The sequence below is a fragment of the Scyliorhinus torazame genome, chromosome 8, assembly GCF_047496885.1.
Source record: "Scyliorhinus torazame isolate Kashiwa2021f chromosome 8, sScyTor2.1, whole genome shotgun sequence".
Classification (NCBI taxonomy): domain Eukaryota; kingdom Metazoa; phylum Chordata; class Chondrichthyes; order Carcharhiniformes; family Scyliorhinidae; genus Scyliorhinus; species Scyliorhinus torazame.
In genome coordinates, this window is record NC_092714.1 from 232,254,527 (window position 1) to 232,279,340 (window position 24,814).

At 45.0% G+C, this 24,814-nt stretch overlaps 1 protein-coding gene across 6 annotated transcripts in view; it reads right to left on the bottom strand.

Moving 5' to 3' along the window:
• Positions 1-24,814, bottom strand: part of LOC140428447 (zinc finger and BTB domain-containing protein 46-like) — a 105,942-nt gene that overhangs the window by 64,251 nt on the left and 16,877 nt on the right. Inside the window, exon 2 of one of the 6 annotated variants that reach the window (XM_072514907.1) lies at positions 17,302-17,483. The exons of the other annotated variants lie outside the window; for them this stretch is intronic. The gene's annotated coding sequence lies outside the window, so the exon portion shown is untranslated. The remainder of the gene's footprint in view (positions 1-17,301; positions 17,484-24,814) is intronic. 6 annotated transcript variants of the gene reach the window in all.

The window sequence follows — 24,814 nt, forward strand, 5'->3', positions numbered from 1 at the left end:
GCCACACTAAATTGCTCTTAATTGGAAAAAAAGAATTGGGCACTCTAAATTTTAAAAGAAACTGAACTAGCCATATTAATACTGTGGCTACCAGGGCAGGTCAAAGGCTAGGAATCCTATGACGAGTAACTCATCTCTTGATCCCACAAACCCTGTCTATCATCGATAAGACAAGTCAGGAGCGTAATGGTATATTTTCCACTTGCCTGGATGAGTGCAGCTCCAACAATACAAGCAGCTCAACAACATCCACGACAAAACAGCCCACGTGATTGCTGTACCTCCCACAAATATTCAATTCCTCCTCCACCGAACAATGGCAGCCATGTACACCAAGGTTCCTCAAACAGCACCTGCCAAACCCACGACCACTACCATCTAGGAGGAGAAAAGCAACAGATAGCTGCGAACACCATCACCAATAGGTTCCCTCCAAGTCACTCACTATTCTGGCTTGGAAATATAATCCGCCATTCCTTCACTGTCAGCAGGTCAAAATCCTGGAATTTCCTCCCTAACAGCACCTCAGGGACCGCAGTGGCCCATGAAGGCAACTTACCACCTACCTTCTGACTGGAAATTACGGATGGGCAATAAATGCTGGCTTAGCCAGCGACACCCATGTCCTGTAAATTAATTTACAGGTCTCTTTACCACAACCATTAACATCCCCTTTGCTTTTTGTTCCATATTTTTATCGTTTAATCTTTCCTGTGCTCTATTTTTCTCTAACCTTTACCTCTTGTTTTTCCTTCGTCTATCAACGGCATATAACCCAACACATTTCAGAACTGAAGGATAGAAACGTCATTGAATTTAGAGTACCCAATTCGGTGTTTTTTTCAATTAAGGGGCAATTTAGCATGGCCGATCTACCTACCTTGCACATCTTTCGGTTTGTGGGGATGAGACTCATGCAGACACAGAGATAATGTGCAAACTTCACATGGAAGTGGCCAGGGATCGGGATTGAATTAGGGTCCTCTGCATCATGAGGGGCAGCACGGCAGCATAGTGGTTAGCACAATTGCTTCACAGCTCCAGGGTCCCAGGTTCGATTCCCGGCTGGTCACTGTCTGTGCGGAGTCTGCACGTTCGCCCCATGTGTGCGTGGGTTTCCTCTGGGTGGTCCGGTTTCCTCCCACAGTCCAAAGATGTGCAGGTTAGGTGGATTGGCCATGATAAATTGCCCTTAGTGTTGGGTGGGGTTACTGGGTTATGGAGATAGGGTGGAGGTGTGGGCTTGGGTAGTGTGCTTTGTCCAAGAGCCGGTGCAGACTCGATGGGCCGACTGGCCTCCTTCTGCACTGTAAATTCTATGATGAGGCCGCAGTGCTAACTGTTGCACCACTGTGCCACCCGTAGAAGTGTCATATTCGTTTGGAAACCTTAACTATATCTCGCTTCACGAATGCTTCCCAACCTGCTATTTCCAACAGTTGGTTTTAATTAAGCTAGACAGACCATGGCTTGCTCTTAACTAATTCAGGTGTCCTCCCAAGCAGAAAGTAATAATCTGAGCCATTATGTTATCCTCCTCTCTACTGCCTCCACTGAATCAAAATTTATCCATAGAACATTAATATTGCATGAAAGCAGTTATGCATAGAATTAATGGCACAGAATCGTCACGACTCAACTTGAAAGTTGCATAAAAGTGAGACATGTTCTTGAAGCTTTTAGTTTTGCACTCATCATGACAAATGCAAGAATGCTATATTTTAAACGAGCACGCCAATTTAAACTACAAGAGGAAAGGATGGTCAGTCAACTTCGATTAACCAAGGGATTGCCATGGAGAAAGCAACAGGGAACTAAAGGGTGCACAAGCTCACGGGTAATTCCAAAAAGGCACAAGGCTTGAAAATATTTGATACTACGTATCCTTGATATGTATGCCCCTGTCAGACATATCAGGTGAGGGAACCATGGTTGACAAGAGAGGTTGAATGTCTTGTTAAGAGGAAGAAGGATACTTATGTAAGGCTGAGGAAACAAGGTTCAGACAGGGCGCTGGAGTGATACAAGATAGCCAGGAGGGAACTGAAGAAAAGGATTAGGAGAGCTAAAATAGGGCATGAAAAATCTTTGGCGGGTAGGATCAAGGAAAACCCCAAGGCCTTTTACACACGTGAGAAATATGAGAATGACTAGAGCGAGGGTAGGTCCGATCAAGGACAGTAGCGGGAGATTGTGTATAGAGTCTGAAGAGATAGGAGAGGTCTTGAACGAGTACTTTTCTTCTGTATTTACAAATGAGAGGGGCCATATTGTTGGAGAGGACAGTGTGAAACAGACTGGTAAGCTCGAGGAGATACTTGTTAGGAAGGAAGATGTGTTGGGCATTTTGAAAAACTTGAGGATAGACAAGTCCCCCGGGCCTGACAGGATATATCCAAGGATTCTATGGAAAGCAAGAGATGAAATTGCAGAGCCGTTGGCAATGATCTTTTCGTCCTCACTGTCAACAGGGGTGGTACCAGGGGATTGGAGGGTGGCGAATGTCATGCCCCGGTTTAAAAAAGGGAATAGGGATAACCCTGGGAATTGCAGACCAGTTAGTCTTACTTGGGTGGTAGGCAAAGTAATGAAAGGGTACTGAGGGATAGGATTTCTGAGCATCTGGAAAGACATTGCTTGATTAGGGATAGTCAGCACGGATTTGTGAGGGGTAGGTCTTGCCTCACAAGTCTTATTGAATTCTTTGAGGAGGTGACCAAGCATGTGGATGAAGATAAAGCAGTGGATGTAGTGTACATGGATTTTAGTAAGGCATTTGATAAGGTTCCCCACAGAACATACAGTGCAGAAGGAGGCCATTCGGCTCATCGAGTCAGCACCGACCCACTTAAGCCCTCACTTCCACCATATCCTGTAACCCAATAGCCCCTCCTAACCTTTTTGGACACTACGGGCAATTTAGCATGGCCAATCCACCTAACATGCACGTCTTTGGACTGTCGGAGGAAACCGGAACACCCGGAGGAAACCCACGCAGACACGGGGAGAACGTGCAGACTCTGCACAGAGAGTGACCCAGCGGGGAATTGAACCTGGGATCCTGGCGCTGTGAAGCCACAGTGCTGCCCATGGTAGGCTTATTCAGAAAGTAAGGAGGCATGGGATAGTGGGAAATTTGGCCAGTTGGATAACGAACTGGCGAACCGATAGAAGTCAGAGAGTGGTGATGGATGGCAAATATTCAGCCTGGAGCCCAGTTACCAGTGGCGTACCGCAGGGATCAGTTCTGGGTCCTCTGCTGTTTGTGATTTTCATTAATGACTTGGATGAGGGAGTTGAAGGGTGGGTCAGTAAATTTGGGAACGATACGAAGATTGGTGGAGTTGTGGATAGTGAGGAGGGCTGTTGTCGGTTGCAAAGAGACGTAGATAGGATGCAGAGCTGGGCTGAGAAGTGGCAGATGGAGTTTAACCCTGAAAAGTGTGAGGTTGTCCATTTTGGAAGGACAAATATGAACGCGGAATACAGGGTTAACGGTAGGGTTCTTGGCAATGTGGAGGAGCAGAGAGATGTTGGGGTCTATGCTCATAGATCTTTGAAAGTTGCCACTCAAGTGGATAGAGCTGTGAAGAAATGGTGTGCTAGCATTCATTAGCAGAGGGATTGAATTTAAGAGCCGTGAGGTGATGATGCAGCTGTACAAAACCTTGGTACGGCCACATTTGGAGCACTGTGTGCAGTTCTGGTCGCCTCATTTTAGGGAGGATGTGGAAGCTATGGAAAAGGTGCAAAGGAGGTTTACCAGGATGTTGCCTGGAATGGAGAGTAGGTCTTACGAGGAAAGGTTGAGGGTGCTAGGCCTTTTCTCATTAGAACGGAGAAGGATGAGGGGCAACTTGCTAGAGGTTTATAAGATGATCAGGGGAATAGATAGAGTAAGTAGACAGTCAGAGACTTTTTCCCCGGGTGGAACAAACCATTAGAAGGGGGCATAAATTTAAGGTGAATGGTGGAAGATACAGGAGGGATATCAGAGGTAGGTTCTTTACCCAGAGAGTAGTGGGGGCATGGAATGCACTGCCTGTGGATAGTTGAGTCGGAAACATTAGGGGCCTTCAAGCGGCTATTGGATAGGAACATGGATTACGGTAGAATTATGGGGTATAGATTAATTTGTTCTTAATCTAGAACAAAGGTTCGGCACAACATCGTGGGCCGAAGGGCCTGTTCTTTGCTGTATTTTTCAATGTTCTATGTTCTATTTGTTTTGTGCATGAATGCACGTTGCTTATAGCAAGGGAAAAAAGCCACTAGCGGTAAGCAAGTCTTGCAAATAAACAATGTATTTGAAAATACTATATTATATTATATATGAAATAACTTATTACTTGGATAAAATCACCAAATTTTACACGAAATGCAATTTTTCAGCCATACCTGATTACAAGTCAAGTTGCATACATGACATTTTATTCTGACTCGATGTTGTGTTTTATATTCATGTTCGCACAGTTGGTTGTTAATAACCGGGTAGGGAGGAGTAGCCTCACTACTCTGGAGGTCGCATCATTCGTTTACAAATTTCATTCACTCACCAAAATGGCTAATTATTTACTTTTACTGCTGTTAGACCCTGAATAAATGATATTTTAACCAGGCATCCTTCAATAAACTCTGAATGATTAATTACTGCAAAAATAAAAACGCTTTAAAAACAAGTCGTAAGAACTAATTAACACAACGGTACTCTGGAAGTTTGGAGGGCCGGGCAGCATTTAGCGCCCCATTGGCTAGTCAGCTGGTTCGTGATGCAGAGCAAGGCCAGCAGCGCGGGTTCAATTTCCATACCGGCCGAGGTTGTTCATGAAGGCCCGCCTTCTCAACCTTGCCCCTCGCCGGAGGTGCGTGATCCTCAGGTTAAATTATGACCAGTCAGCTCTCCACCTCAAAGGGGAAAGCAGTCTATAGTCATCTGGGGCTATGGCGACTTTACCTTAGCTTTTACTCTGGAAGCATAACTTTCTATCCCTTTTTAGAAATCCTCCAGGATGCAATGATATACACTCATTCAAAACAAAAACTGATAAGGCCTCTGGTGGATAGGCTTTAATAAAGTTTGCAAAGTTTTTATCCTGTCAATCTGAAGCTCCCGCATGTGAAGATTGGCCGCTGGATCTGGTAGATATCTGGAGGTTCTCACCAATGAAGCTTCAACATGGAGGAGAATATAGAGCTCGAACAATTCTTCTCGTCTCCGCTTTCCAAATGCAGGCAAGTTATACTCAAATTAAGGTTCACAGGCAGCAGGCTGATAACCACACATGGAATTTCAGACAAGGCAGAGAGAGACAGCCTTTCTTCTCAACTTATTCCCCAAAACACACTTAGTTCAAAAACCACAGGTTCAAAACTTGTCTCGGCCATGAGATTTCTGGTAAATCACTAGCTTTTGTCAGTTTTCCACCCATCAATTAAAGTGATTGCTGCTTAAAACAAACAAACAGCTCTTCTTCCTCAAGTACCCGATCATGTGATTTTGTGGGAAAAGGTAGTCTTACTCCCGGTCAAAAGGAGAACTTGTGCCCCTTCTTCAAAAAAAACTCCATGTCTGCATCCAAATGTCCAGACTATACAGTGTCTTCATAAGTTTTGAAAGATGATTTTCAACACAAAGATTCAACAATAAAAGGAGACATGAACTATTTTGTATTCATGATATGAATACAACCAGGGACAATTGGCTCCAAATACAGTCTTGGTCCAAATAGAGACTCCAGAGCCAAATTGCAGAGCTGAGGCAAGAATGACTGCCTTTGATATCAAGGCAACATTTGAGAGAGTGCGGTGTCAAGGAACCCGAACAAAATTGGAGTCAATGGCAAATCAGGGCAAAATGCTTCATTTTTTGGAGTCACATCAATCACAAAGGAAGATGGTTGTGGTGGTTGGACGTCAATCAACTCAGTTCCAGGACATAGAATTTTACAGTGCAGAAAGAGGCCATTCAGCTTATCGAGTCTGCACCGGCCCTTGGAAAGAGCACCCTACTTTCAGCTCACACCTCCACCCTATCCCCGTAACCCAATAACCCCACCTAACCTTTTTGACTCAAAGGGCAATTCTTTGGGAGGAAACCGGAACACCGGGAGGAAACCCACGCAGACACAGGGAAAAAGTGCAAACACAGTCACCCGAGGCCGGAATTGAACCCAGGACTCTGGAGCTGTGAGGCAGCAGTGCTAACCACTTGCCACCGTGTCGCCCACACCATTGCAGTTCTTCAGGGTAGTGTTGAAAGCCCAATCATCTTCAGCTGTTTCACTAACAACCTTGCTTCCATCATAAGGTCAGAAGCTGCATTGTTCACTGATCACTGTACTGTGGAAGTTCAAATAACAAAGCAGTCTTACCATTCATGAGAAACATAACTGGTCATTACAAAAGCTCAGAGGCTTGGTGCTAACACTGCCCAACTTTCCAAAGCCTTACGACCAAGGCATAAGGTAGGAATGTGATGGAATACTCAGTTTGCCTGGATGAGTGCAGTTCCAACAATATTAAAGAGGCTCATCATCCAGAACAAAGCATTCTACTTGATTGGCAACCCTTCAACCAGCTTAAAACATGAAAGCTCTTCAACAGTGGCATGCAATGGCCGAAGTGTGTAACGTCTACAAGAACCATTACAGCAACTTGGAAAGGTTTCTATCTTTCAAACACATGATCTCTATTGCCAATAAGTACAAGGACAGAAGGCGCAAACTAACACAACCACATGCCAGTTTCATTCCCAAGTCACATGACATCCTGACTTGGAACTATACAGTTGTTCCTTCTTTAATTGTTGGATGAAATTTCTGGAGCTCCCTACTGAGAAGCATAACGTGAATATTGCAAGCACGCAGTTCACCAGCACTAGTCAGCGGCACTCACATCCTGCGAACAAATAAATTTAAAGTAAAAAGTAAATGCTGGTATTTCCAATGACGCCAATATGGGGTAGGCTATTTACGATTGACAGTTTTGTAAGGGCCACGAAGAATCCAGCACGAGTTTTAAGGATACAAAGTAATAACATTTATTTACTATAACATATATACATAACAGTAGCAGTAACATCCCTTGCTACATACTCCTTCCTCCTGGTTCCTGAACTGGCCAACTTATTTATACTAGGAGTTTCTCCATCCCCCTCATTGGGGAAGCTCATACTCCCACAGGATTGTGGGATAGTCATTAGTCCCCAGCCAATGCTAAGTAGGCAGTTATAACAGAAAGGACTAGAAACTTACTCACTCAGAGGGCGGTAATCATGTGGAACCACAAAGGCTATGGAGGCCAAGTCACTGAATATATTTGAGGAAATAGATTTCTGGACGCTAAAGATGTCAAGAGTATGGGGAGAGCACGGGAGTATGGCGTTGAGATAGAGGATCGGCCATGATCATCGTGAATGGCGGAGCAGATTCGAAGGACCAAATGGCCGACTCCTATTTTCTGTATCCCATGAATAGAAACAATTGGAATACAGAGATTCCAATATTTTCAATTTCATTGTTTACCTGAAATTTAGCATTGATTTTCCCAATGCTTTCAGCAAGTGATATCAGCTCCCGCCATAAACTCCAGTCTCTAGACAATAACTATATCCTTCTCCCTGGACACTGTCTGCGGTTGAACCAGAACATTTGTAATCTTGTTGACCTATCTGACCCAGAGATCAGCCAGTGACCACATATCCACTCCATAACCAAGACCATCTACATCCACGTCTAACATTACACCACTCCAACCCTATCTCACTCTGCTGCCGAAACCCTCATTCATGCCTTCGTTACACCTCAACTTCACTATTCCAATGCTGTCTTGAGTACTCTCATTTTGCACCCTCCCTAAACTTGCATTCACTCAAAACTCTGTAATCTACCCTGCAGTAAGTTCCATTTACCTGTGTTTGTTGATCTACATTTGGACCCATCCCAGCACAATATCAATTTTTTTTAATTCTCACCCACTTTCAATTAGCTCCACTGCCCTGCTGCTTAATTACTGTAATATCCTCCGACCCTTAAGCCCAAGAGATTTCTAAGCTTCTCCAGTTCTGGTCTCTTCTGTATCCTCAATTGTAACCCATTCCACCATTGGTGACCATGGCTTAGATGCAAGCGCTGGAATTCCTTCCCCAAGCATCACCTTTAAGACACATCTTAAATGTACCTCTTTAATGTCCTAATATCTCCTTGTGTGACAGTGGCAAATTTGATAACATGCATTAAATTCCTTGTGACATTTTATGATGCTAAAGGGGCTATATAATTACAACTTATTGTTGTTGCCAAAGACCTCATCTTTGTGATGAGAAATTAAATCAAGGTCCTGCTCATCTGATTGAGACAATGGTGTGGTATTTATTTCATAGGACTAGCAATCCAGAGGCCTAGGTTAATGCGCTGGAGACATGGGTTCATCCCATTGTGATCACTGGTCGAATTTCAATTAATATTTTTTGAGTTGAAAACTAATTGCAGAGAAGGCAACCATGAAATTACCATCCATTGTTGTAAAAATCCACCTGGTTCACCAATGTCCTTTCAGGAAAGCAATCTCCAATACTTATCTGGTCTGGCCTATGTGCACCTTAAAACCGGGAATTGTCCTGGTCAATGCTTCCCCCCCCCCCCACCCCATTAGCAACAAAACAGATTAAACCCGTCATTCATCACAGATTGTTTTTTACCTTGCTATGTGCAAATTGGCTGCTATGCTTGCTGCCAAGATTAGTTTGAAAATAATTTACTGCGAAAGATTTTGACATAGCTTAGTAATGTGAATGGCAAAGCTGTGTAAATATATCATTTTGCCATGTATATATCTTGCTCTGCGCGATTTCTCGTTTTTTTTTGTTACGGGGGGGGGGGGGGGGTTATTGTTTGTAAGGTAGAAAAATTGTGTTACAAAACTTTAATAAATATATATTTTTTAAAAGTACTGTGAATGGCTGACATTAATCATATTTTTATTGTTTTACAACCAGCCCGCTTCTCATCATAGACTTCACCAGTGAAGCAATGCCAGAATGTCATGTATTTTACTACTTCAAAGACAATACCATTCCAAGTTTAGTCAACAATACATTTACATGGAATTTTACAACACATTTGGTCGCCATTTGTCCCATCGGGCCTACTTTTCGTCCCACTACCCCGCTTGTTCTCTACAGCAGTGCAGTTAGCATATATCAAATTCAACGGAAAACTAAAACTTTCCAGAAGTTCTGAACCACCTTACAAAGCAATGTTGACCTTCTCTCACACAATTTCAGTGTACTGTGGTTTCATCTATTAAATCAACTCCAGATTTCAGAAAAGCACACCATATGTCCAGCACTGACTTATCAGCATCGACTTTCTGGTTTATTTTCCCCCACTTCAACCCCAGCTGGTAATTGCTTTCCTGAATGTTCAACCCTTGCTCCAACTCGGATTATCCCCAAACTCATTGCATCTGTGCTCTAAGATCTCATTTCAAACACACTGATTTCAGGATATGAACATACTAAGTTATTCAGGTTTATAGCTAACCATTTTAAAAGCATTGTGCTTTTTAAAAAATGGCAAATATTTATGTTGACACTTATTTCCAATTTACCACATCTATATGGAGAAGAAAGGATTTGAATACAGAAGCAATATGCTCCGCCAAGCAAAAGTATCTTTAGGTCAGAGTCACACCCAACTCTTTCAAACAGTCAGTGAAACAAAGTTATTTACCAATATAATTTCGGTAATCATTTGGAATTGTTTGACAGAGTCCAGCTTCAACCATAAAGTCAGTGTTCTAAATGTCAATGCTGAATAACTCAAATTGATCACAGAGGAAAAGTAGAGCCATTCATTGATCATACAACACATACCTAACCAACTCCAAAAGTTCCAATTTTTTTTCCCAAAAAACTCTTTATAAGGCTAAAGGTTATTCCATCTCAAGCTGCAGCTCTACGGAATTCCTACAAAAATTACCAATGCCTATGAAATTTTTTTTAAAGGGTGCATTCAAGAGTTATCATAGAACAAAACATTATGCAAACTTGTGAAAAATGACTGTCATTTATATGATCAACAAGTTGGACATTCCAAATTTCCCACAATGAAAACCCTTGGTTTTGAAGGTGACATAAAACCTGCATAATTATCACAGCGTGTGATCAGAATTTTAAAAAAAAAAAAAATTTAGAGTACCCAATTCATTTTTTCCAATTAAGGGGCAATTTAGCGTGTCCAATTCACCTACCTTGCACATCTTTGGGTTGTGGGGGCCAAACCCACGCAAACACAGGGAGAATGTGCAAATTCCACACGGACAGTGACCCAGAGCCGGGATCGAACCTGGGACCTCAGCGCCATGAGACTGCAGTGCTACCACTGCGCCACTGTACTGACCTTGAAATTTCTTTTCAGTTAGTTCCTTTTCTTGAATTGCAAGACAGATGTAGCCAGTTTTCCTACATTTTGACTTCATTAGGCAAGTTTGCATAATGTTTTGTTCTATGATAACTCTTGAATGCACCCTTTAAAAAAAATTTTTAAATAATTAATCTGGACTAAATGTGCAGATTAAACAGTTTTGTATAAACTCCTTCCCATATTTTGTACACATTCTTCAAACATTCTTGACTTCTCCCTCAGCAGAGAATTGCTCCTCTTCATTCCATTCTCCATCAAGAGTCCCCACTGCAGCATGGTTCCTGCTGATCTGGAATTTTTTCTTCCAGTCCTCCAATCTACTTTTCTAAAATGCACTGGACATCTGATTCAATGTCCACAATATTGAATTTAGCTTCCCCAACAGTTGCCCAAGCACCAGCTATCCAACTGAGTAACTGTTCTCCAAATGTGCCACAATGGTGCATAAACAATATTATCCATTGTTGCCAACAGCGCAAATCTTTGTCACAGGAGATGTGTGTTACTTCACTGATGCTGGACAGAGATTATAGAAAGGAAAATATTGAAGTCACGATGCATAAAGTATTAAACCAAAAGAATAATTAAGTCATGCTCAGTATAATAAATAACACTCAATATAAACAATTGAGAATAGGATGCATTAGAAATGTGCATATTAAACTGGAGACCACAAAATATTTCAAACAGTTTTGTTACCTCATTAAAAAGATCACTGTGCTTTTAGTAACAAAACCGCAAGTTTTTGCCAGCTGATACAATAGTGGCAACGTATGTCGAGGGTAAATTGCTGCTTTGCTAAGTTAACGGCAGAGCATGAAATCTTCCAGCAACATGCGGCAACTCAGAAGGCATCGTTTTCCTTGCCCCATATTGCTGGATAATTTAACAGCAGCAACATTATTAGCATCAAAATTTACGCCATTTTTTTGTGAAAGAATCATTGGGAAGTGTTTTTTGGACCTGGTTTAACTGTGTCATTCGGTTTGGCAGGTCAGCTCCACAGGCAAGCTGTGGGAGTGGGATAGGTCAGGGGAGTTGGTAGTGGCCCTGCAGCAGATTAACAAGGTGGTTATTTTTAATTTGTTCATGGGACGTGGGCAACGCAGGCTGTGCCAGCATTTACTGCCCATCCCTAATTGCCCGAGGGGCAGTTAAGAGTCAACCACATTGCTGTGGGTCTGGAGTCACATATAGGCCAGACCAGGTAAGGATGGCAGATTTCCTTCCTTAAAGGACATTAGTAAACCAGGTGAGTTTTTACGGCAATCGACAATGGTTTAATTATGGTCATCATTAGACATTTAGTTACAAATTTTTTTTATTGAATTCAAATTATCATCATCTGCAGTGGCGGGATTTGAACCTTGGACACCAGAGCAGTACTCTGGGTCTCTGGAATACTAGTCCATTGACAACACCACTACACCACTATCTCCCCGGTGGAGTTTTATAGGGACTTGGAGTTGGACGTGATGGTGGCATTAGATGCAGAGAAGACATCTGATTGCAGTGTTAGAGAAGTTTGGGATTGGGCCGAAGTTTGTGGCATGGGTGCAGTTGCACTGGGGAATGAGGAAGGGGTGCCCCATATCCCTCTTATATTTGCGTTGTCGTTAGAGCCCATGGCAATTGTGCAGAGGAGCTCGGGAGTTGTGGAAGGGAATAGTGAGAGGGTAGGTGGAAAATCGTGGGGTCCTGGCACCCAATGTTCCACCTACCCTTGTTGTTATACATTTCGAAGACGGTTTCTTCGGCGGGGGACAGATTAGGTTTGCTACAAAGATTTGGGTCGTTTTCAGGATATAAGCTGAATTTGGGGAAGAATGAGTATTTTGTGGTTTCCTCTCTGGGACGGGGGTTGGAGTGGGGTTGCCATTCCGTGTGGCACCTTCTCACTTCACATATTTGGGGGTGCAGGTGACCTGGGACTGGGCAGGTCTTCGGAAGTGGAATTTCTCCAGTTTGGTGGGGAGGGTGAAGGCTGATTTGTCAAGGTGGATGGCACGGTAGCACAGTTGCTTCACAGCTCCAGGGTCCCAGGTTCGATTCCCGGCTTCGGTCACTGTCTGTGCAAAGTCTGCACGTTCTCCCAGTGTCTGTGTGGGTTTCCTCCCACAGTCCAAAAATGTGCAGGTTAGGTGGATTCACCATGCTAAAATGCCCTTAGTGTCCCAAAAGGTTGGGTGGGGTTACTGGGTTATGGGGATAGGGTGGAGGTGTGGGCTTGGGTAGAGTGCTCTTTCCAAGGGCCGGTGCAGACTCGATGGGCCAAATGGCCGCCTTCTGCACCATAAATTCTGTGATTCTTCTGTCACTGGCTGTGAAGATTAACATTCGACCGCGATTTTTGTTTATATTTCAGTGCCTGCCGGTCTTTGTGCGTGAAGTTTTTCCAGCAGGTGGACCAGCTGATCTCTTCATTTGCATGGGCGGGGAAGGTGGTCAGGATAAGGAGGATGGTGCTGTAGAGGGTCAGAGGTGTTAGGTCTCCCAAATCTATACTATTTTTGGGTGGTGAATGCAGAGACGGTTCAGGGGTGGAATAGGGAGGGGAATAGGGAGGCGAAGGCTTTATGGGCAAGGATGGAGGAGGGCTCATGTAGCGGGTCAGGTTGCAGGCGCCGGCAACGGTGTCGCTCCCTTTGGCTCCAGGGAAATATTCAGTGAGTCCGGTGGTGGCGGCCACGCAATAGATAATAATAATAGCTTGTCACAAGTAGGCTTCAATGAAGTTACTGTGAAGAGCCCCTAGTCGCCACATTCCGGCGCCTGTTCGTGGAGGCCTGTACGGGAATTGAACCCGCGCTGTTGGCCTTGTTCTGCATGACAAGCCAGCTATTTAGCCCACTGTGCTAAACCAGCCCCTAAGGTGGCAGTTTCGGGATTTGCTTCTGGGAAGGCGGTTTGCGAGCTTGGAGGGCTGAACAAGAAGTTTGGGCTGGCATGGGAGGAGTTTCAGGTACATGTAGGTGCAGAACTTGGCGAAGGTCTTCCCAACCTTCCCGACAGCAAGTCCTGTTGGGGTGGAGGTCAGCTTCTCCACCCTGTACTTCGGTGTGGTGGGGGAACGTGCTGGATTGCTTCGCCCTGGAGAAGGTGACATTTACTCAGGGTGGGGTGGGGTGGGGGGGGGGGGGGGGGGGGGGGAAGAGGAGGAGAAGGGTGGGGGGGGGGGGGGAAGAGGAGGAGAAGGGTTCCACAAAAGCTGGAGTTTGTTCATTATGCAGTTTGGACTGCTAGGTGGGGGTGCTATGGGGGGTGGGGAGGGAGGGGGGAGAGGTTTGGATGGATGAGAGGTTTAATGCGTTGGGCGGGTCTATTAGTGTTACAAAATACAAAACTTGAAAATTTGGAATAAAAATACTTTTATAAAGAAAATAGTCATCATTTGGGGCTGAAAATATTTAGCTCGGCTCCCTTTTGATCATCAATAGAAAATTACAGATAATTCCTTCATCCAATATAATAAAATTAACATATAATTTATTAATTCCAGAAAAAATGCTCCTCCCTTGATTTAACTCTCGCTATGACTGACCTGCAAGTATTCAACGTGGCCACTGGATATCTTACATGGAATAGAAATTGTTCCATTTCCTGGCCTTTTGGCGAGGATAAAAATAATTTCATTTAACTCTAACTTACAAATGTTTTGTAACGTTTGGTTTAATTTCAAATGTGGAGCCATAAAAATCATGAATCCTAATTGTTAACTTGCAGAGCTGGGTGTTGAACAATACATTTTTGATTGGTTCATACCTCACTGATTGCAGTCAATCTGGTAATGAAATTCATCACACACAAAGGAAGACATGCATCATTGAGGCAGATCTTCATACAACCATCTTCACTTCGTTTTAATAACTGATGCCCGTTCAATACTTAGTTATGCAAGAAAATTACTGCACTAAAAAAACATTTGCTGTGTGAATTTCCTGGGGCCATGATTTTTGATCACACTGTTGCGTCAACTTGGAAAATTGCCAGTGAAAATATTTAGAATATGTGAACAGTTAGCAGTAGCGATCCAACTGGTAGGGTTGTGGGCAGCATTTCTAATACTCACTTCCCTATAATACAACAGTGACGACACAAAAATACTTCATTGGCTCCACGGTACTTTTGGTGTCCTGAGGCCTCAAGAAGCACCATATAAATGCACATCTCTTTCTCTTGTATAGAAGAAACTTGATCAACTGCTGGGAACAGTTTACCATTCTTGTTCTACAGAAAAAAAAAAACTTGCCAGTCCTGACCTCAAGGCATCCCAAAGTTCTTTACAGCCAACTTAAATTTGCTCCACTCCTGAAGTGGAGAAATTAAGAAAATGCCAAAAATGGTCAGAACTAGTGTGCCTTTTAAAATTTCAACACAGTAATGTGAAGCAAGGTGATGACAGGTTCCCAGTGCTCCACGCCACAGGAATGCGCCAAAATTCATCTCCTGCCATTTTCTCCCTTGGTTTTCTCTCTTTTCATTCCAACTGTATCACAATTAATACCTAGATATTCTAACCCCTAACACCTACACACAATGCGCAAGTTGTGAAATGTAAGGCAAATTGGTTGTAATTTAAAGAATGTCAGCTGGTGTCATACATATTCAGACACATCTTATAGAAACATATAAGATTATGAAGGGACTAGATAGGATAGATGCGGGCAGGTTGTTTCCACTGGCGGGTGAAAGCAGAACTAGGGGGCGTAGCCTCAAAATAAGGGGAAGTAGATTTAGGACTGAGTCTAGGAGGAACTTCTTCACCCAAAGGGTTGTGAATCTATGGAATTCCTTGCCCAGTGAAGCAGTAGAGGCTCCTTCATTAAATGTTTTTAAGATAAAGATAGATAGTTTTTTGAAGAATAAAGGGATTAATGTTCGGGCTGGAAGGTGGAGCTGAGTCCACAAAAGATCAGCCATGATCTCATTGAATGGTGGAGCAGGCTCGAGGGGCCAGATAGCCTACTCCTAGTTCTTATGTTCTTATGTACTGATGATACCAGTGGCCATCACTTGACATCTAGCTGCGTCACCTGGTTAGATGAAAAGTCTGCTGACACAGCTCAGTGTTAATGGGAAACTGGTGGTGTAAACTGCAAAACTGCACATACGGCAGAGGCCAAGCACAGAAAGCAGTTGAAACAGTCTAAAATGCACAAATCTTTGAAACAAAAAAAACATTCTTAATATAAATACATTTTTAAAATCCCCAAATCTAAAACAACTGCTGGAGAATTTAGATGCCCTGTGCCACAAAATTGTTTTGGTTTGTCACAGATATTGGTCTCGAGGAGCTGAAAAGTTGGCCGGACTATGGAAAACCGAACCTAACTTTTGAATGCATCATTATTAAGCTTTTTGGCCAATACAAATGGAATTGCATTTTTGAATTTGAGCAGTAATTTTTCTTGAAACTATAACAATAGCTTTCCACAAACCAAATCTGTTGAACTGTTTTCATGTCAATCTTCAAAGGGCTGTTAAGTGCCAACATGCAGATCTGGCAGCAAGCCCATCATCAACTTCACAATTTGCCATGTAAACTCTCCCTTTCCCCTCCCGTTCAAGACAAGAAAAACATTTGCTAAAGAGAAGAGTATTCCTTGAATGGCTACTTGATCAATCTGTACTAAGTGATGTACCCTTACTAGCCTCCAGTCTCTGTAGATTTTAACCTGACTGCCCAGAGGCCAGGTGGAAATCAGACCCTTGCACAGGAATTCCAGATGGACAACATTTATTTTGATTCCAAATGTCACTGAACCACAATTTTGAGCTATTATTGCAAAGGGAAGGGTGTACAGAATGAGTGATCAAATACTATCTCTGGCCAGCACATTTAAAGCACAAAAAATAAATATCCAAAAAAGAGTTGAGTCAGATATCCACTACATATACATGGCTCAAACTTGCATATAGGGAGGGATTTTTAATAATACAATCATAGAGGGGGGAAAAAACACAGGTCCTTACAACCGTGGAGCTCAAGAAAGTGTTTTCTTTACATCCAATAAAAATCATGAATAAAACAAAGATCATGTACTATAGCCATCTGGGATGGCCACTTACAACAAGAAACATGGACGTTCGCAAAGCCCAACAGGAAATATGGACAATGTAAGAATCAGGCAGGCTCAGAGCCTGAACGTATATTTGTGAGCAAGGAATCCAGACAGCATCGAAACCCCCAACCAATTAGCATTTTGATGACCCATCTCCGTAAGACAAAGGACTGATACTTGAGTAACTGATACAATCCCAGACATTTCAGCACCACTCCCTGTACTCAGCAAGCGTAAATAACAAAGACATGCCCAGCCATCAAGGCACCCGCTCCTTTATTGGCTCAGATCGAATAGAGTGATCGGGAACCACCCAATTAATGAGGTCCAAAGAAGGACCTCCCAAAAGAGCGCGAAACTCCCCAAGGATAAAGAGACACTGCCATGTGTTCGATCTCTTTTGGACCTGGCGCTCGGACAACGTCCACCTCCAATTGCAGCACCACCAGAAGCAAGTTCAAGTTCAACGCCCGATGACAGACGGATGAGCCCAGCTGAGCAGCAGTTACTTCTCCAGACCCAGTAGATCCAGACTCGAACAAAGGCCACTGTTCCTCTGACCTAAGCCGGGTGCCTGAAGTGAAGTACAGATTGTCATAGTTGATAGGTATAGTTTAACTAGTAGTGTTTATGTTGCATGATTAATCTTGAACTAACTAATTGGTGTTTGGTTCTTTGATCGCTATCCGGTTGAACCTTGTGGTGGTATTATTTGATACCTGGTGACTCTGAGCAATATAATATCAATATCTAAAGAAAGAAGGGCAACCTTATTGATTGCCACATTTACAGCAGGTAAAAAAAGTGAACAGTACCTCCTGCAATCTCTGCAGCATTGATCCAAGAAAGGGTTCAGGCTCAATTCAGGCTGCACACTAAGCTGGTCTGTCACAGCTTAGCAGCATCAAGGATGACTACAGCTGACCTGAATATGGCCAAATTAAGAGGAAGGAAAGAAAGCTCAGTGCTCCCACTCTTGGCTGTTGTCCACGAATCCCTGTTGGAAAGTACAGGTGTGAGGATAAGGTAAGATTGGCTGGAATGTACTTCAGGGTAAAATACGCGATCCCAAGTTGCACACCTTAAGCGCCACATTAACAAGGTACCTCCCAAACTATTGTTGAAGTCAACAACATTGCTGACATCAACAATGTTAAGGTAAAGAAAGAAAGGCCTTCTATTTTGTGTTTTACAGATAATTTATTAAAAATAAAAAGAATTCAGAACAATCTGTACACCTTACTGGGGTGAACAAAAATAAATGCAAACGAGTTATGTTTGGGGGGATTATTCTTTGCTAATAATGTAGATGTGCCAAATGGGCCCCGAGGGCGATGGTTCCTCTGGGGAGTGAAGCCAGGACCAAGTTCATTGCATTGTGGGTGGCTCAGCTGCACAAGGAGGAGCAAGAGTAGAAGAGCAATAGTGGCAGGAGACTCAAGAGTGAGGAGCGCAGACATGATGTTGTCTGTTAATGTCTGCGTCCAGTAGTTCTTCTAGTAGCATCTGTCACGGTGGTCGCGGGTACATCCTGGTCACCTTCCGTAGAAAGTTTATACGCTGCAGGTATCTGAATTTGTTGCCCTCAGCTAGCTGGAATCTCGCCATCAGTTCGTCCAGTGTTGTGACCCTGCCGTTGGTGTATAGGTCCCTGACTGTCAGTGTCCCCCTTTCCTGTCTCTACCTTTTAAAGGTGGCGTCAGTGAGTGCTGGTGTGAACCTATGGTTATTGCAGATGGGGGCTTTGTCAGACATTTCGGTCAGGCTGAATTGTTGCCGTAGCTGGTTCCAGATCTGGAGGGTGGCTACCACCACTGGGCTGCTGGAGTGTTTTTTAAGATGGGGATGGGAGTGCCGCCGTGACGAGGGTCCAGAGAGAGGTCCCCCTGCACCCCTGCAGGAGGCCTCCTCTGCGCACTCACTCGGCACCTGGCTCCTTTATCCATCCCATCACTCTTTTTGCTGTCGCTGCCCAGTAGTAGTACTGTAGGTTTGGGAGGTTTACCACCTCCCCCCCCCCCCACCCCACCCCCCCCCCGCCCCCCAACCCGCCCGGACTTTGTTTTCTACAAGACCTTCTTTGGGATCCTAGCATTCTCTCCCCGCCCCACCCGCCATACAAACACCATGATTAATTTGTCCAATGAATTGAAAAAGGCCTTGGGGATATAGATCGGGATGGATCCAAGTATGATGTGGAGATGCCGGCGTTGGACTGGGGTGAGCACAGTAAGAAGTCTTACAACACCAGGTTAAAGTCCAACAGGTTTGTTTCAAACACTAGCGTTCGGAGCACTGCTCCTTCCTCAGGTGAATGAAGAGGTATGTTCCAGAAACATATATATATCGACAAATTCAAAGATGCAAGACAATGCTTAGAATGCGAGCATTTGCGGTTAATTAAGTGCTTACATATGCAGAGATAGGGGTAACCCCAGGTTAAAGAGGTGTGAATTGTCTCAAGCCAGGACAGTTGGTAGGATTTCGCAAGCCCAGGCCAGATGGTGGGGGATGAATGTAATGCGACATGAATCCCAGGTCCCGGTTGAGGCCGCACTCAGGCTACAAGTTTCTGCTCGGCGAATGAGGCTCGGGAATTCTTCCACAGACCCCCAAGAGGCCGACAGCGAACCCAAGGAGACTACCAATGAACTGGAACAGCAGACCGAGAGATCTGCAGTGCGGCAACCGAAGAGGAAAGAGTCGAATTGGACCCTTCCGGAAGGCCGCTGCCCTAGACTCGACACGTATGCTCAGGAGTCGCGTCAATGCCAGATTCATCAGTTGCATTCACAAGACAGCCCCGTACGTCACCCCAGCACAACGCAACGCCATCCGCGCTCTCAAGACCAACCACAACATCATCAAACCAGCAGACAAAGGAGGGGCCACTGTCATACTGAACAGAACAGACTACTGCAAAGAAGTATACCGACAAGTCAACAACCAGGAACACTACAGACAGTTAACCGCAGATCCGACCAAGGCACACATCCGCCAACTCAACAGACTGATCAAGACCTTGGATCCAGACCTTCAGAGCACCCTACGTGCTCTCATCCCACGTACTCCCCGCATTGGAGATCTCTACTGCCTCCCGGAAATACACAAGGCCAACACACCAGGCCGGCCTATCGTTTCAGGCAATGGGACCCTGTGTGAGAACATCTCTGGCTACATCGAGGGCATCTTGAAACCCATGATACAAGGTACGCCCAGCTTCTGTCGCGACACGACGGACCTTCATCCAGAGGCACAGAACAGCCATGGGGACAAAATTCGCACCTCAATATGCCAACATCTTCATGCACAAGTTTAAACAAGACCTCCTCACCGCACAGGACCTTCAACCGACGTTATACACCAGATACATCGATGACATTTTTTTCCTTTGGACCCACGGCGAAGAATCACTGAAACAACTACATGATGACATCAATAAGTTCCATCCCACCATCAGACTCACCATGGACTACTCTCCAAAATCAGTTGCATTCTTGGACACACTCATCTCCATCAAGGACGGTCACCTCAGCATTTCGCTTTACCGCAAGCCCACGGATAACCTCACGATGCTCCACTTCTCCAGCTTCCACCCTAAACAGATTCAAGAAGCCATCCCCTATGGACAAGCCCTCCGTATACACAGGATCTGCTCAGACGAGGAGGAGCGTAACAGACATCTACAGACGCTGAAAGATGCCCTCGTACGAACGGGATATGGCACTCAACTCATCGATCGACAGTTCCAATGCGCCACAGCAAAACACCGCACCGACCTCCTCAGAAAACAAACACGGGACACAACCGACAGAGTACCCTTCGTCGTCCAGTACTTTCCCGGAGCGGAGAAACTACGTCATCTTCTTCGCAGCCTTCAACACGTCATCGATGAAGATGAACATCTTGCCAAGGTCATCCCCACACCCCCACTACTTGCCTTCAAACAACTGCGCAACCTCAAACAAACCATTGTTTGCAGCAAACTACCCAGCTTCAGAACAGCAACCACAACACCACACAACCCTGCCATGGCAATCTCTGCAAGACGTGCCAGATCATCGACATGGATACTACCATTACACGTGAGAACACCACCCACCAGGTACGTGGTACATACTCGTGCGACTCGGCCAATGTTGTCTACCTCATACGCTGCAGGAAAGGATATCCCGAAGCATGGTACATTGGTGAGACCATGCAGACGCTGCGACAACGAATGAACGGACATCATGCGACAATCACCAGGCAGGAATGTTCCCTTCCAGTCGGGGAACACTTCAGCAGTCAAGGGCATTCAGCCTCTGATCTCCGGGTAAGCGTTCTCCAAGGCGGCCTTCAGGACGCGCGACAGCGCAGAATCGCCGAGCAGAAACTTACAGCTAAGTTCCGCACACGAGTGCGGCCTCAACCGGGACCTGGGATTCATGTCGCATTACATTCATCCCCCACCATCTGGCCTGGGCTTGCAAAATCCTACCAACTGTCCTGGCTTGAGACAATTTACACCTCTTTAACCTGGGGTTACCCCTATCTCTGTATCTGTAAACACGTAATTAACTGCAAATGCTCGCATTCAAAGCATTGTCTTGCATCTTTGACTTTGTCTACATATATATTTCTGGAACATACCTCTTCATTCACCTGAGGAAGGAGCAGTGCTCCGAAAACTAGTGTTTGAAACAAACCTGTTGGACTTTAACCTGGTGTTGTAAGACTGGATCTAAGTAGGAAGAGGTACCTGGGCAGCACGTTCATTTTGATCGTCTGCACTCTCCCCATAAGGGAGAAATGTGTTCCATTTCTGCAGTCTTTTTTTATTTCCTCTGTCAGATTGGTCAGGTTCCATTTGTGAACCCCCACCCAATCATGAGTGATTTGGATCCCCAGAGAGCGGAATTTGTGTCAGGCTGGTTTAAGCGACAGTCCCACCAGTGCTACCCCTCCTCCTCGGGGATTCACCAGGAAGATCTCGCTTTTGCTCATGTTGAGTTTGTTGCCCGAGAAGGCACCAAAGTCATTCAGGAGCGTGATGATTCCTTCCATGCTGCTTTGTGGGTCTGAGATGCAGAGGAGCAGGCCTTGCTGATCCTAATGCCGGAATGACTGTTGTTTTCGGCTGTACCTGTTGTACATTGACATCTGGAGCTCTCTTTTTGCTTTTGCTTATTTTTTGCGAATGGATGTAAATATCAAAACATTCCAAAACAAATGTTTTGAAAAGAAATGAGGAGAGTGAAGGGGGGACATGAAAAAACACTGCCGAGCAAAATAAAGTCAAATCCCAAGTTGTTATAAGGGTAATCAAGGAAGAGTCAAGTCCATTAGGGATCAAAGTAGCAGCCTGTGAGTGGAGCCAAAAGACGACGGCAAGGTATGAAATCAGTATTTTGCATGTGTTCACTATGGAGAAGGACAATGTTGGTATAGAAAGCAGGAAGGGGACAGTGACATAATTGAACAGATTAGCTTTGTGAGAGAAGGTGTTAAAAGCAGGTAAATCCCCAGCAGCAGCCGATAAGATGTACCCCAAACTGCTTTGGGAGGCAATTACAGGGGCTCTGATGCTAATTTTCAAATCCTCTTCGGCCACAGCTAATACCACTTGAATTATGGACAACACTACTGCATCCCCTTGGTTATTGACCTTTCTAAAGTTCCTTCCTATCTACCCTATCTATATCCTTCGATGAGACCCCCACCCCCCCAACCTCTTTTCATAGCTAAAGTGCTCCAGCCCAGGCAGCATCCTGGTGAAACCCTTTTGCACCCTTTCTAGTGCAGTCACATCTTTCCTCTGATGTGGCGAACAGGACTGCATACAGTACTCCAGCTGTCGGCTAACAAATGTTTTATACAGCTCCATCATAACCTCCATCATAATCAAGAAAGGAAGTACGTAAAAAACAGGAAATTACAGACCAGTGAGTCAGACGTTAGTGGTAGGAAAATTATTGAATAAAATTTTGAAGGACAGAATGAATCTCCATGAATTAATCAAGGGCAGTAAGCATAGCTCTGTCGGGGGAGATACTGTCTAACAATTTTATTTTAATTTAAAGTATCCAATTCATTTTTTTCCAATTAAGGGGCAATTTAGCGTAGCCAATCCACTTACCCGACACATCTTTGGGTTGTGGGGGCGAGACCCACGCAGACACAGGGAGAAAGTGCAAACTCAACACGGACAATGACCCGGGGCCAGAGTCGAACCCGGGTCCTCGGCGGCGTGAGGCATCAGTGCTAACCACTGCGCCACCATCGATTTCATAGAATTTACAGTGCAGGAGCCCATTCAGCCCATCGAGTCTGAACCGACTCTTGGAAAGAGCACCCTACCCAAGGTCCACACCTCCACCCTATCCCCATAACCCAGTAACCCCACCCAACACTAAGGGCAATTTTGGACATAAGGGCAATTTATCATGGCCAATCCACCTAACCTGCACATCTTTGGACTGTGGGAGGAAACCGGAGTACCCGGAGGAAACCCACGCACACACAGGGAGGATGTGCAGACTCCGCACAGACAAGCCGGAATCGAACCTGGGACCCTGTATCTGTGAAGCAATTGTGCTATCCACAATGCTACCGTGCTGCCCGCCTTCAAGTCTTTTCCAATATAGCCTGCAGGGTGACTAGTGCCTCCGCTACCGCCACTTTCACCGTCACCATCATTTCCATTTTGATGGCATCCTTGAGCTCTTGGAGTTCCTGCGTTAGGAATTCCCTCCATTCGTTCATCGGGCGGAAGCCCTGCGTACGATCCGCAGTCCTTCGCGCTCAGGTGTGGCCAGGATATCATCGCCCCGCTTGTTAGCCATTGCCTCGGTCTTCCTCTCAATGTTCTTACTGCCTTTGCTGTCTTTTTGGCCCCTCAGGTTGCTGCTGCCTGGCATGTCTTGGTGGTGTTGGAGGAGGGAGAGGGATTTTTCTCCTGGAATCAGTGGACTATTCTGGGTTGAAATTAAGAGTTTCTAGGAGGAGAGCCACCTTTTGTGCGACCGCTCAGCACATCCCGGTCACCGGAAGTCAGATGAAGCCCAAGATGAGGTGCAATGCCTTTTCTTGTCAGCTTGGATCTTGTACGTCTCTCTTGTGGAAACCATGAATTGGCTTTGATTTGAATTTGAATTGTTTTTTTGGAGCAAGCAGTGAGATGGAATACGGGTTTGTCCTGTCCACTCTGTGCATTGGCTTTGTAACTTAAGGATGGGATAAAAAAAATGTATCTCAACAGTCCCCACGACTATGATGCAATCAGGGCACTTGTTAATCAATAACATTAAATCAAATTCAAAACTGAATCAAACCATTGTGAAACACAGACGTCAGAGCACAGAAATAGGCCATTTCGCGCAACCAGTCTTTGCTGCTGTTTATGCTCACTCCCTCCAACACAGGTGCACAGTGGCAGCAGTGCGTACCATCTACAAGATGTACTGCAGCAACTCCCCAAGCCTCCTTAGACAGCACCTTCCAAACTCACGGCCTCAATCGCCCACAGGTCAAGGGCAGCAGATGCATGGGAACACCACCACCTACTGTTCTCCTATCGCCCTGTAGCCATCTGGGATGGCCACGCCCGATTACAAAATGGACACTTGAAATGAAATGAAAATCGCTATTGTCACAAGTAGGCTTCAAATGAAGTTACTGTGAAAAGCCCCTAGTCACCACATTCCGGCGCCTGTCCGGGGAGGCTGGTACGGGAATTGAACCATGCTGCTGGCCTGCCTTGGTCTGCTTTCAAAGCCAGCGATTTAGCCTTGTGCTAAACCAGCCCCTGCAAAGGGGCTGCAAAGCTGCAAAACTTGCAAAGAATGCAGGGAAAATTGGACAATACCGAAAAGCAAGCAGGTGCAAGGTCTGTCTGTTGATTCGAGCTATAGCTCTCAGACAGGACCGGTACTGCAGAACCATCTACATACTAATGAGCCATCCCCGGGAACAAAAGGCAACATTTAGGTAAACAATGCTAAGACAGACACCCCGGTGCCAGAGGAGACTAAAACAAAGCAGACCAACGGCCACCTAGGACACGCCCAGCGACCAGGAACCCACCCCTCTATTGGAGGAAAATCGATAAGGACGATTGGGAAACAGCCCAATTAATTGGGGCCAAGTTCAAGGCCCGGCCAAAAGCGCCCAAAGCCCTTTTGGGTATAAAAAGGATTCCCCAAGAGAGAATCTTGGCTCCCAGCGAGGCGAGACCTGCCAAAGCTACACCAGACCAAGTAAGTTCCAAGTCAATGCACGCTACGAGATAGACGTTCCTAGTTGTTATCCTGTAAACAGCTCAACCCAGCAGCCTCAGAACCGAGCAAC